The 13397-nt window shown below is 36.3% G+C and overlaps 1 protein-coding gene and 1 long non-coding RNA gene across 2 annotated transcripts in view; one reads left to right on the top strand and one right to left on the bottom strand.

The window, feature by feature from the left end:
- The window catches only part of LOC134794442 (solute carrier family 22 member 3-like), a 361574-nt gene that overhangs the window by 139134 nt on the left and 209043 nt on the right, over nucleotides 1–13397 (bottom strand). The gene's annotated exons all lie outside the window — the stretch shown is intronic.
- The window catches only part of LOC134794467 (uncharacterized), a 359568-nt gene that overhangs the window by 297997 nt on the left and 48174 nt on the right, over nucleotides 1–13397 (top strand). The window contains exon 2 of the long non-coding RNA XR_010144672.1: nucleotides 7991–8268. This is a non-coding gene — a long non-coding RNA (uncharacterized LOC134794467). The remainder of the gene's footprint in view (nucleotides 1–7990; nucleotides 8269–13397) is intronic.

The following is a 13397-nucleotide window of genomic DNA, read 5'->3' as shown; positions in this document are numbered from 1 at the left end:
TGTCACATTTTTGAAGTATGCTTAAACATGGCAACAATTTAGTATGGTATTTTTTTAGTCCATTTTATTTAATTTCTACTATTTTATGTCGCACTTTAATCTAAAACATACATTACTCAAAAACACACACATCACTAAATAACATTTCAACAGAGTACGAGTAATGAGGTGTGCATAGATAATAATATAAGTACGAGTAGGTATATAGGTACGAGTATAAGCTAACTCGGATGTATGTGTGATGCAGTGATCGTACATTTTCCAGCATTTTTGGTGCAGCAGAGTGGTGTTATCGGAATTGGTATAGATAATTTCAACTGAAATGGTAAATTAAGGTTAATATTAACGCTAATTAATCATTAGGGTTGAAATTATTTATACCAATTCCGTTAACACCACTCCGCTGCACCAAAAATGCTGGAAAATGTACGATCACTGTGATAGGAGCGTGAGTAAGATTTTAATTCAGTCTTATAATAACATTTATAACCGTTCATGAATACACATGCATGCCTTTTATTCAATCGCCTCCACGCCTAAGTGCCACGTTACATGCCTCGCCAATCGTAAACATAGCACATCAGTGAGCTTACATATAGCTCACAGCTTTCAGGCTCCCCGGTACTGCCACCGGCAGCCGGAGATGTGTGCATTAGCCGCGTCCGGCGCCGGATGGATGTGCACTATTCATTGTGCCGTGCCGTGCAGAATGTGCGACCGCTCGCTGGCGCCGTTGCATGGAGCGGGTTAGCGAAAAATAGTATGAGCATAATGAGTTACGTAAAAAAAATGTTGATCCATTAGCAGAACTCGTAAGTGGTACCTATTTTTATACATTGTTTGCAAAATAAGTAGATAATGGTTTAGTTCGATTTTCTCTGTCACACCAAATCGCCAAAGTAAAAAATCTACTTAGACAATATTATTCACTTAAACTAGTAAAATATGCGTACAGGAAATATCACAGCATATTATACAGTAATTATGGCGAACAAAAAGAGAATAATGATTACTTTATGAATACTTACGAATAAAATTAAGGGTAGGCACCTATTACGAAATAGTCACTTAAAATATACACAAAGGACACACGTAAAGCAATTGAATAAACCAATAAAAAGAGCTATAAATTATACAACAATTACTCTTATTACACTATTACTGTAACAATTGCGATAAAATCGTGCGATAAGCGATCAAACGGCGTTTAAGCGACGATTACCGCCATACAAACACAATGAGTAACTCGACGCCTTTTCATACATACATTCATACAAATTGCGTCGGCATAACATTTGAAACTTGAGAGGTGCGAAACGTCATTTCTAGGGAGTAAAGTGACGCATTAAATATAAGTGCTTGGGGTGAGGTTTTACGATTTAACTTTAAAATGGCGAAGTCATCTCGAGAATAATTTTTCGTTCTCTGCTCATGAATATTATGCGGTGTAGGTACTAAATGAAGGAAGGGAAGTGTGCAGCTAATGAAAAATTATTCTTGAAACGTGTATATAGCCATTATTTAGTCAACACCTGGAAATCCATCGTATTAGCAAATTCCAGCTGCCAGATTACTAAAAACAACTACCGATCAACGTCATACTCTACGAGCACACTTTTGTGTCATATGAAATCATCATAAATATGCCATTACGAGCTGTTGCCCGCGTACGAACGCGTGGATTTGTATGTTGGTGGTTATATATTCTACTTGACCATAGAACATTATGCAGCAAGAGAGAGTGAGAGAGACAGCACGGTGGGGACGGTTAATCATTTGTCAATAATTATATAACGCATGAGATTTGTTCGTTACAACCTACAAAGTTTCAATCTCCTAACTGAAAAAAAATGTTCTCGATTATAATGCGTCTCAATCCCCTCAGAAGATTTCGAAGTCCACTATTAAAAAAAATGTTCGCTCCCGATGCAAATTTTTAACCCTTTTTTAACCAACGTAGGGGATTCATACAAACTTTCAACCCATTTTAACTCCCTTAGGGAATACATTTCTAAAAACGCTGAAATCACTTTTCTTCTTTCAAAGTTTCAAGTTCCTAGCTCAAAACTTGAACCCCATAAAAACTTTCATCTCCTTTTTAACCCTATTACCCCGGATGAATTTTTAAAAACGCAGAAATTACTTTTCTTCTATTCTAATAATAATTATGTCTTTGTACAAAGTTTCAAGTCCCGCACTCAAAAAAGTTTTTAATCTCCGTACAAACTTTCAACCCATTTTTCACCACCTTTGGGGATGAATTTTCAAAAACTCTTAAAACAGTTTTCTTGTATTTTAATAAAATATCTTTTTACAAAGTTGACGTCCACCCGAGCTGCATACATCGCCATTGTTAGTAGCTCGGTACTACTTTCAGGGCTAGCGTGTCTTATTTGAAATATTTGACGTTTTTGTTGATATGTAAAAGTCCGTGACAACCCTACTGTGTTCTTGTGCTGTGTCGGCATTTACGCAAACATCAAAGGCGTCGGTCCACTGTTACTTTTTACACTGTGAATATAGCGTCCTAGAATATTTTATTTCTATATTTAAAAACGGATCTCTCACATCACTTTATTCCTACGTTCTAAAAATTTACGATTGTATAATGCCATCGCTCTTCAACGTTTAATGTTGTGAATAATGTAAATGTCGTTTAATGTTGTTGTAAAACTGGAGCGCTCAAACTGAATCGCTCAACCTACACCTCCGGAGTTATTATACAGCGTGTAACAGGAGCCGACGACTGCTTCCCAATTATACTTACAGTGCGCGGCACCGGCACCTAATCATTGAAGCCTATCGGATCGTCGCTATAAACATAACGTTGATTTAATAACTAGCTTTCACTGCCATGCCGTGTCAAGCTAAAAATTAGCGCCATTTTGCTTCATGATTTCATGAATTAACAGATTTTATTGTGTGACCATACTTCATTTTACATACTTACTACTTACTGTTCATAGGTACTTGATTTGTTTTCGCTCTGCACCAATTTTAAGTGTATCTGTTTGGCCCTATGGTTGACTGGTAGAGAATGCCATTTGGTATTAAGTCCGCCATTTGTACATTGTTATATATATTTTGAGCAATAAAGTTTAAATAAATAAAGACCGACTGTTTTATAAATGATTCCAGAACAGTGAAAATTAATTATTATGACCTTCGAGTGCCATAATAATCTCGCCTCGTACAATATTCCTAAGGAGTGAAGAAAAAGCATGTATAAGCATGGTTTGTAAATCTAAATAGATACCAATAATTATGAGCATAATGTTATGCGTTATGCAAGATATTTTATTGAAGGTATACTTAAAATCAAAGAAAATAGAGTGTATAGAGTGTTACTGTCATGGTAAATTATGTAGCCACAGTACATTTACTGCCATCTTTCGACAGAAGATTAAAACTGTTAGAACGCCATTTGACTTTGATCCTTATTCTTTCACTGATATGTGTTAATTTGTTAAATATTGAAATTAACGCCATCTACTGTAATATGTAAATTTTACTGTATTAACAATTATTGCACGATCATTATTCATTATTTAGAGATTTGTAAACTTTGACCAATGTATTATTTTTATCTAGAATTGTAAAATAACTATCTTATTTCAATTGTACCTGTGTGACCTGTAAAATATTTTTTACCAATAAAGAAACTAAACTAAACTAAACTCGACAGTAGGCCAAAGGTTATGGCGCCATCGCTCGAAAAGATTGCACCATTACCATTACAGTGAAAGAATAAGGATCAAAGTCAAATGGCGTCCTAACAGTTTAAATCTTCTGTCAAAAGATGGCAGTAAATTTACTGTGGCTACATAATTTACTTTGACAATCTGTCTCTATCTCAAATTCTCTTCGCTTTAAATTATAAGTAAAGCAAGTGCATTTAGTACAGTCGTGTCGACGTTGGCTTGTAAAGAAGTTTGTGAGCTCGACCGTAACACACACACACACACACACACACACACACACACACACACACACACACACACACACACAACACACAGTCCACACTGCAATTCCTAGAATCACCTAACCAACTCTAGTATCCTCAATGGAACAGTTGAAGGGGAGGTGCGGCAGAAACGGACTTGTTTACTAGTTTTATTCCCAGTAGGGCGGAACGTACGGTTAACGAAATAAGAGAATTAGCTCTAAGTGCTAATACTGGTCCTAGTTAAAAGAAAATGCATTTAAGTGAGTTTTTCTCGTTAGTTTAAATCTAGGATTGCTAAGTGGGAATGGAAAAGGAAGGGAAGACTTAAAGGATAGTAGGTAAAATTGACTCGAAACGTGGACATTTAAATCATATTTTGGTCATAACAGACCTGTATTAAGTTAAACTTATGATTAAAGTAAAGTAAATATGTACATTTTATTGCACCACAAAGAAAAATTCAATAACAGATTTACAATGTAAATAAAGGTAGCAACAGGCGGTCTTATCGCTGTAAGCGATCTTTTCCAGACATCCTTAATTATGTCAAATATTTTAGTTAAATAAATCAAAATCAACGGAATGAAGGGATTTCATCGTGAGATTGTGACTGTTAAACAAAAAAGCGGCCATGTGCGAGTCAGACTCGCCCATGAAGGGTTCCGTAGCAGCAAGTAACATAATCAAATTGCGGTTTACGATTTATGACGTATTAAAAAAAAACTACTTACTAGATCTCGTTCAAACCAATTTTCGGTGGAAGTTTGCATGTACATCATATATATTTTTTTTAGTTTTGTCATTCTCTTATTTTAGAAGTTACGGGGGGGGGGGCACACATATTACCACTTTGGAAGTATCTCTCGCGCAAACTATTCAGTTAAGAAAAAAATGATATTAGAAACCTCAATATAATTTTTGAAAACCTATCCGTATCTATATACCCCACACGTATGGGATTGATGAAAAAAAAATTTTTTAGTTTCAGTTCTAAGTATGGGGAACCCCAAAATTTACTGTTTTTTTTTTCTATTTTTGTGTGAACATCTTAATGCGGTTCACAGAATACATCTACTTACCAAGTTTCAACAGTATAGTTCTTATAGTTTCGAAAAACAGTGGCTGTGACATACGGACGGACAGACAGACAGATATGACGAATCCATAAGCGTTCCGTTTTTAGCCATTTGGCTACGCAAAACATCAACCCACGCAATTTTATGGAAATCTGAAAAAATAATCGGCTCTTTTTTTTTTATTCGCTCCAACTTGATTACCCCTGCCTCCCCTACAGTTTGCACCGCCGGGACATTTGAAGGTAACTAGTTAACGGCACATTCGGGGAGCTACGGGAAGTGCTCAGAATGCACACGGCTCTGTTGCCAAGAGCTTGCTCAATTAGGCTGGGAGTAGGGTTGCCAGACATACTATAATATATAGTATTTTACTATATTTGGCCTCCGTATACTTTATGAAAGACGAAACACATAAAATAGCTAAAATACTTTATTTTAACCTGAAACTAGAACAAGCAAAAAATATGTAAGAAATAAAGAAATACTTTATTTTTTCTGTGTATACTTTATTTTTTGATCCTTTAAATTTAAATCGCCAAATACTATATAACTCAAAAAAAAATCTGGCAACCCTAGCTGGGGGCTACCTGGGGGCCCGATTCTGATGATACAATTTGTTACAGATTTGATCTTATTTCGATACGACCTTGAAGGTTGTTCATGCTGATTGGTGCATGCAAAACGAAGTGAAAGTAGTGTTCATTTGCCAGAAACAGTCCGCTGGGCAGGATATATTATGGTGCGTAAGTGCTCGCGCAAGCACAGACGCACCCTCTTGTCCCTACCCCTCTTGTTCCAAAGGAACGGATAGCCGCTACGATCGGAGAGAAGTAGAGATGCAGTAAAGTCGTGTGTCACGTGTGTGAGATGGGCGAGTCTACAAGATGATTGTCAAGATCGTAACGAAACCAGTTAACAATCGTAACAAATTGGTAAAAATAGAATCGGCGTCCAGGTAGTAAAAGCCTAAATAACTAAAAAAACCGGCCAAGTGCGAGTCGGACTCGCACACGAAGGGTTCCGTACCATTATCTATAAAAACGGTCACCCATCCAAGTACTGACCCCGCCCGACGTTGCTTAACTTCGGTCAAAAATCACGTTTGTTGTATGGGAGCCCCACTTAAATCCTTATTTTATTCTGTTTTTAGTATTTGTTGTTATAGCGGCAACAGAAATACATCATCTGTGAAAATTTCAGATCACTATCACAGATCACGAGATACAGCCTGGTGACAGACGGACGGACGGACGGACGGACAGCGGAGTCTTAGTAATAGGGTCCCGTTTTACACTTTGGGTACGGAGCCCTAAAAAATAAAAATAAAAAAGGGTAACCACCATATTCATAAACGCGCTACAAACCTCAATTAGCTAATAATCGTTTATCCTTATCTGTCATTTTGACTTATGTATTTGTAAGAAAGGGATAAAACATAATTTAACTTAATCAGGCCCGTAAAGTTTTATGAAAAGTCTTACCTTTAACATAAGTTAACCTTTCTAAAAACCATTAATCACCAAAAATCATTTTTCCAAGTGCTTACCTTAAAAACCTTTTATAACACATGTCATATGAAATGTAAGCCCACCTACGCGACAAAATGTCTGTAAGCCCGTAATCTTACGTATTGCGACGTTTACTGACACTTCCATTAGGTAACCCTACAGAAATGTACGTTTTATATTACTTATTGCGCGAGCTTATACACCGTGTCGCAAGTAAGCTGACCTTAGAGGATATAACCAACGGAGACGCCATGTCTAAAATCTTCGGTACAAACTAGTCTGCCGTTTTTTGCGGGGGAGGGGCACGTCAAATGTATACGTACGTCATGTCAGATAAACGTCAATCCATACATATGGTTGACATATGGTTGACCATTGGCCGCCTTTTTTCGACAGAGGAGAACGCCTGTTAATGGCGGCTCCATTGTTAATTACTCCGAGAAGCTGACAAACATTTACCTCTAGCCGCTTAAGAATCAAAACTCGCCAGTAAAAATGCAATTTTGACATGTCAAAATGAAGTTTCAAATTACAATAGAATGGGGATACCTTTTTTATAGAATTTTGGGCGCCTAGAGGTTAAGGATATACCTGATTACAGTTTTTAAGCGTTTTAATAATTTGATTTCAACATAGGTCTGATTCTGATAGTCGAAAGTTTTTTTATATTCAAAAAAATAACCTTACTGGTTTTTCAAATATTAATATACACATCTTACTTCCGCCAGTAATAAAAAAAATTACAAGGAACTATTTTAAACGGTCCTCTATTCTAAACTGTAATGACTCTACATATGAGGCAGGAGGCATTTATTTATATGTGTTTAACACAGATTACAAAACGTCCAAATTTCAGTTTCCATAACGCCCCGCTTGGCACGCTGTTCAAAATCCCATACAAAATGAGACTTAACGCAAACGCGTACGTAATCCGTCTCGCTATCGAATGACATTTACACTAGGGGTTCTGAAGACTCCAGGGCTTGGTCACTTTTTCTCTAGTGTTTCATAGACATCTATTGAGGTTTATAATATTTAGTTCAAGTTTGTCCGGTTATTGAGACCCACGGTGTATATCTTGTTCAGGATGATTGCTTAACGCGACGTCCGCCTACGAGCTTTGTAATGTGGATTTTATTTACACAGAGTGTCGCCTAAAATACATTTCTAAATATCACGAATGAAAATAAATCTTTCTTCCTTTCTTTCACTTAAATAAAACGAAATATATATAGATCTTCCTACCTTTTTTATCTGTTTTTTAGGGTTCCGTAGCCGAATGGCAAAAAACGGAACCCTTATGGATTCGTCATGTCTGTCTGTCTGTCTGTCTGTCCGTCCGTATGTCACAGCCACTTTTTTCCGAAACTATAAGAAACTTGGTAAGTAGATGTATTCTGTGAACCAAATTAAGATTTTCACACAAAAATAGAAAAAAAAAATTTTTGGGGGTTCCCCAGAACTGAAACTAATTTTTTTTTTTCTTTAAATCCATACGTGTGGTGTATCTATGGATAGGTCTTCAAAAATGATATTGAGGTTTCTAATATCATTTTTTTCTAAACTGAATATTTTGCGCGAGAGACACTTCCAAAGTGGTAAAATGTGTCCCCCCCCACTGTAACTTCTAAAATAAGAGAATAATAAAACTAAAAAAAAATATGATGTACATTACAGCATGCAAACTTCCACCGAAAATTGGTTTGAACGAGATCTAGTAAGTAGTTTTTTTTAATACGTCATAAATCGTAAACCGCTATTTTATTATGTTACTTGCTGCTACGGAACCCTTCATGGGCGAGTCCGACTCGCACTTGGCCGCTTTTTTTTCACATCATCACAGAAAAAGAACAATAACAACCTTATGGGGATTTTGAAATTGGAGTTTATTCATATATATGGTACAAAAACAAGTCAAAAAACAATAAATAAAATAACTTAAAATTACAATTAAACTAAATACAAACTATTCTAAAATAAAATTAAACTAAACTAAACTAAATCTAAAAAAGGCCCCTGTGGCAAGGTCCCCAAGATGCTGGCTGCGTTACCCCGCTGAACTGCCAGACTGAAGCGTTGAGCGAGGTAACTGCCAGCTCTTGGGTCCCCAGTTGCGTCCCTGAGTCTCTTTGAAAGGTCTCCAAAGAGAACAAAACAACTACCTTATTATTTCTGAAAGTATACTCCTGAGGAGAAAGTTGCGCCCTTATAAAAAAAATATCAGGAGACTTTCACCTACATCATACTAAAATTTTGTGAGATTTGACTGAAACTACCATGTCCATGTCAAGTTTCATATCATTTCAGAAAGTCGTTTTAAAATGAGAGCGTAAATTCTATTGTAAGGAGGCGGCTATTAGGTTTTTGTAACTTTTAAAATATAACGTAGATATTTTTGCCTGCGCCTTGTTGACTCTTAACCTTTCAAATATAAAAAAAATGTTTTAGTTATAAAACGAAAAAAACTATCACCTTTCGATCACTTTTTTCATTGACTCGTGTCTCCCACCTGGCTTTAACCATTAATAAAACTAAATTAACCATAAAGAGGCACACCCACTCTCATAACTCTACAATCTTTACTGTCCAAAATACGTGTTTATTACTATTAGCTTAAGGAACGTATTCGTATCACAAAAAGTGATTGAATTCCAGTAAATATGGAACAAATTTATATTATTCATGGAACCAAGTATATTTGAACCTTATCGATAAGGAAATAAAGTATTCAAGGAATGTACAATAGTGTTAGCTGAAAAATGAGTTAGTGACACTTCTTTTGATGAAGCGCACGTGTTATGTAGCCAAAATGGCGGTTGAATATTGCATCTAAAAGCATTCAAAATGTTGGATCTTTTGGCTGTATTTTTTAAGTATTTATTATACTTAAAATGTTGGTGAGTTTGCTCGACTGTTATTGTCTGATGATCTAGCTGTTATTTAATACTCGTACATACAGATAGGTACTTTATGATACCTGGCGACAGAATACGGCATCAGATTTGGGATTAGGTCGCCAAGCAGTGCCGAGGTTTCCAAAGCGAGCCATGGCTAAAAGCCATTAGAACACAATAACTGAGTATGAAATGAAAATAATAACATTAATAACTATAGTGGTGGTACTAGTGCTCGACATGTATTGCTCAAATAGATGACACCCTGCTGTCACCTCTATTGACAATGACTTAAGTTTCAAGATGGCATTTCCCTTAACCTCGTAAGGCCCAACGTCCTATTTTTAGGACTGAGAAATGTAGTCCTTCCGGCCCAAGCAACTATATTAATTTATCAATTAGCGGCCCAGAGTCCTAAAATTAGGTCATTCACTTCTGACATGTACCGATCCTAAATCTTTGCGTGTAAAGAAACCTTTATTTCTTAAATATGGCGGAACTGAACGCAGCTATTATGATTACCTGTCAGTTTGACGTTTGACAATCAAATGACAGTCTTTTGGCACGCGGATGTTGGGAAGATGGCGTCCTCGCGAAAACGTTGTAAGTAAATCCGTTTTTTTCACCAGAATCTTAAATTATTTTAACCTAAATTTAATTAAAAATACTTATTTAAGCTGTGTATTATGACGATCACTAAAAATGTTTTTCCGTTATTATTTATTTCGAGCAGGAGATGCGAGCAAATTTCGATGTCCTAAAATTAAGTCGATGGAATGTTATTGCATTAGTACAATATAATTGTTTTGTCATAAAATTGGGACTTCGGGCGTTTATTCCGAGGGTTGCATTGTTACAGGCTTGAGGGATGCAGAATTAGAAAATTATTTAAATCTAATCGAATCCGACTTAGAAATAAGTGATTACGATGATGACATATTTGATGCGGATTTTCAACCCCCGAGACGTGATCAGCCTTCTTACTCCTCAACATCTTCGTCATCTGAAGATGAAAATGAACTAGTTCCTCCAGAGACCCAGATGGTTACTGCTTCGGTTGGAACTAAAAATGTCACGCCTGCAGAATCTCACATTTCACGCCGTTCTCGTGGAAATTCAAGGACCCGAATTTCTTTTTTATGTGTTTAATTGTTTATATAAGTAATGTGAGAAACTTGATCTCATCCTTAATAAAGACTAAAGTGCAATTGTTAAACAAAGTTGAGGCTGATGTGATAATATTTTAGAAGAAAGTGCTTTTTGTTGATGTTTAGAATACATAAGTTTAGATTTTTTGTACAACTGTAATGTACTACCTACATAAATAAAAATAATTATGAAATATGTATGTTCGTTTTTATTTAATGATTCACAGCTATTTCATTGGTTTATTGCAAATGTAGTGACTAGATAAAATAACAAATATTCACAAAATATAATCCCAGTGACCTAAAAATAGGACATTTTTTTTTCGAGTAATTTTAAATTAATTTTATTCATAATACTTACATTTACAGTACTTAATAAGACTTCAGCTAAAAATATGCCAATTTCAGATTTTATAGCAAGTAGAAGGTCTGGGCCGCTAGTATAAGTACCTAAAATTAGGCCGTTGGGTAGATATGATAAACGTCCTAAAAATAGCTTGGGCCTTACGAGGTTAAAATGGGGTTATTAGGTGCAAAACTGAGTTTCAAACCTCGATAACATTTTATTTTTACATATGCAAACTGAATGGTGTATATAATAAGTGTTCCGGACGTTTGTATTTTTAACCGACTTCAATTTCATAGAAGGAGGAGGTTCTGTATTCGGTTGTGGCTATCTTTTTTTTTTTTTTTTTTCTATGTACGTTCACCGATTACTCCGACATCCGTAGTCCGATTTGAGTAATTCTTTTTTTGTTTGAAAGGAGCTACCTCCGAGTTGGTCCCATATTAATTTGGTTCTGTTCTGATGATGGGATCCATGAGGAATTGAGGGAACTCCTCAATTTTTAAAGGCACATGCATGGTGTTTTGGGCGTTTTCTTAAGCAACTCGAGCATTTTCTCCCGAAAACCACCAATTTGATGAAGTAGACCTGATGATGATGATTATTTTGATGATAATGATGATAATTTCTTTAAATGTAAGTATGTTCAGCGATTACTCCGGCACCTGTGATCCGATTTGAGTAATTCTTTTTTTGTTTGGAAGAAGTTACCTCCAAGGTGTTTCCGTATTATTTTTGGTTCTGGTCTGATGATGGAATCCATGAGGAATTGAGGGAACTCCTCAATTTTTAAAGGCACGTGTTAAGTGATTTCGGGGTTTTCTATAGTAACTCGAGCATTTGCTTCCGAAAACCACCAATTTGATGTACTGCAACTGTAGCCTTACCACGAGTTTGACATTGACATATTCGCTAACGTTTTATGCATCTAAATGTAACTTTTTATGCATCTCGCTCACACTAAGGTTAGTACGAGCGAGATGCATAGGATGTAAGTTACACACATGCTAGCGAATATATCAATGTCAAACTCGTGGTAAGCTGGTAAGGCTACTGATCGGGGGTTAGGGTTAGGAGTTAAGGGGTCAAGGATTAAGGGGTCGGGTAATGGCGGTTGAAGGGTTGCTGGTTCAGGATCGAGGGGTTCCTGAATCAGGGGTTGATGTGCTGTGAGGTTGAGTGATCGGGGGGCTGAGGGATTGGGTCAGTGGCGGGGCGGGCGGATGGATTTAGTTGACAGGAATTATAATTTCCCAGACGGATTCGAGAAAATTCCTGATTACATATTTACTAAAGTAATAGGTACACGAATTTAGTGTTAAACATGATCCTGTTTTTCATTCATGCGTCTAGGGAATGCAAATCGGTTATTTTTTTTATGGAAATAACCGCGGTTTCGGTTAATAACCGATAATTTCCATACAAAAAATAACCGAAAATAACCGATTTGCATTCCCTACATGCGTCGCGCTCTTAACAATGCGTTAAAACTAAAAATGGCAAAATAAAAACTTTTTACAAAAAAAATTAAACCGACTTGATGAAATAAAATATTATCCTTTTTTATGTCTATGCGTTACCAACTGATATGTTTGAAGTCGGTGCCAAGCCAAGTAGTAACAATAACAGTCAAAAATAATCAGCTTTATGGCTATAAATCCCATTAGAACTGTACTAATAACTATTATAAACGTGTGAAGAATTCTGTCTGCCTCTTTGTCGCCTTTTCATGGCTAAACAACTGAACCGCTTTAGGTGAAATTTGGCAAGAAGGTAAATTCCTTGAATTGTTTTATATTTTGAAATGTAGTCCTCCGGATAAGAGACGTGAAATAACTCAGTCCCAATCCCACACTTGCGTGCTATAGACTGTTCGAGCATTAGTAAGAAATGCTCTTTAAAAAATACGACGGCAAAAAAATGCATTTATATTTACACTAATGTGCCGACAAACATATATGGTACGGACTGCGCCAAGAAGGTTTGATCGTGTGTTCTGAGGTGTGTTCTTAGGTCCAGTCGACGTCAATGATATGTTTACACTTTTGCACCTTACTCCTTTGTAATAAGGCGAAAAGTGTAAACATATTTTTAACGTCGACTGTACCTACAGAAAGTACGTTTATTGTCGCCGTGTAAGGCAATCTATTGTAGGTAAATCCTTATCGAATCGCACCAAAGTCATAGTATGCTTCAAAATTTGGCTTGGCACCGACTTCAAACATATCAGTTGGTAACGCATAGACATAAAAAAGGATAATATTTTATTTCATCCTTTTTGAAGTCGGTTTAATTTTTTTTGTAAAAAGTTTTTATAGTTTTTATTTTACTTTGGGTAGTTCCATTTCATAACTTTGACGATAAACAGGAAATCCCACCTCACCCCGTAGTCCCTCGTATTTGGGGTGAGTTAAAGGTGATTTTGGAAGATTGTTGGATCGATTTTTGAAGTGAAAACTTCTTTAGCGGCGCTGGGCAC

The sequence above is a fragment of the Cydia splendana genome, chromosome 10, assembly GCF_910591565.1.
Source record: "Cydia splendana chromosome 10, ilCydSple1.2, whole genome shotgun sequence".
Lineage (NCBI taxonomy): Eukaryota > Metazoa > Arthropoda > Insecta > Lepidoptera > Tortricidae > Cydia > Cydia splendana.
This window is presented reverse-complemented; position numbering and strand designations above follow the sequence as displayed.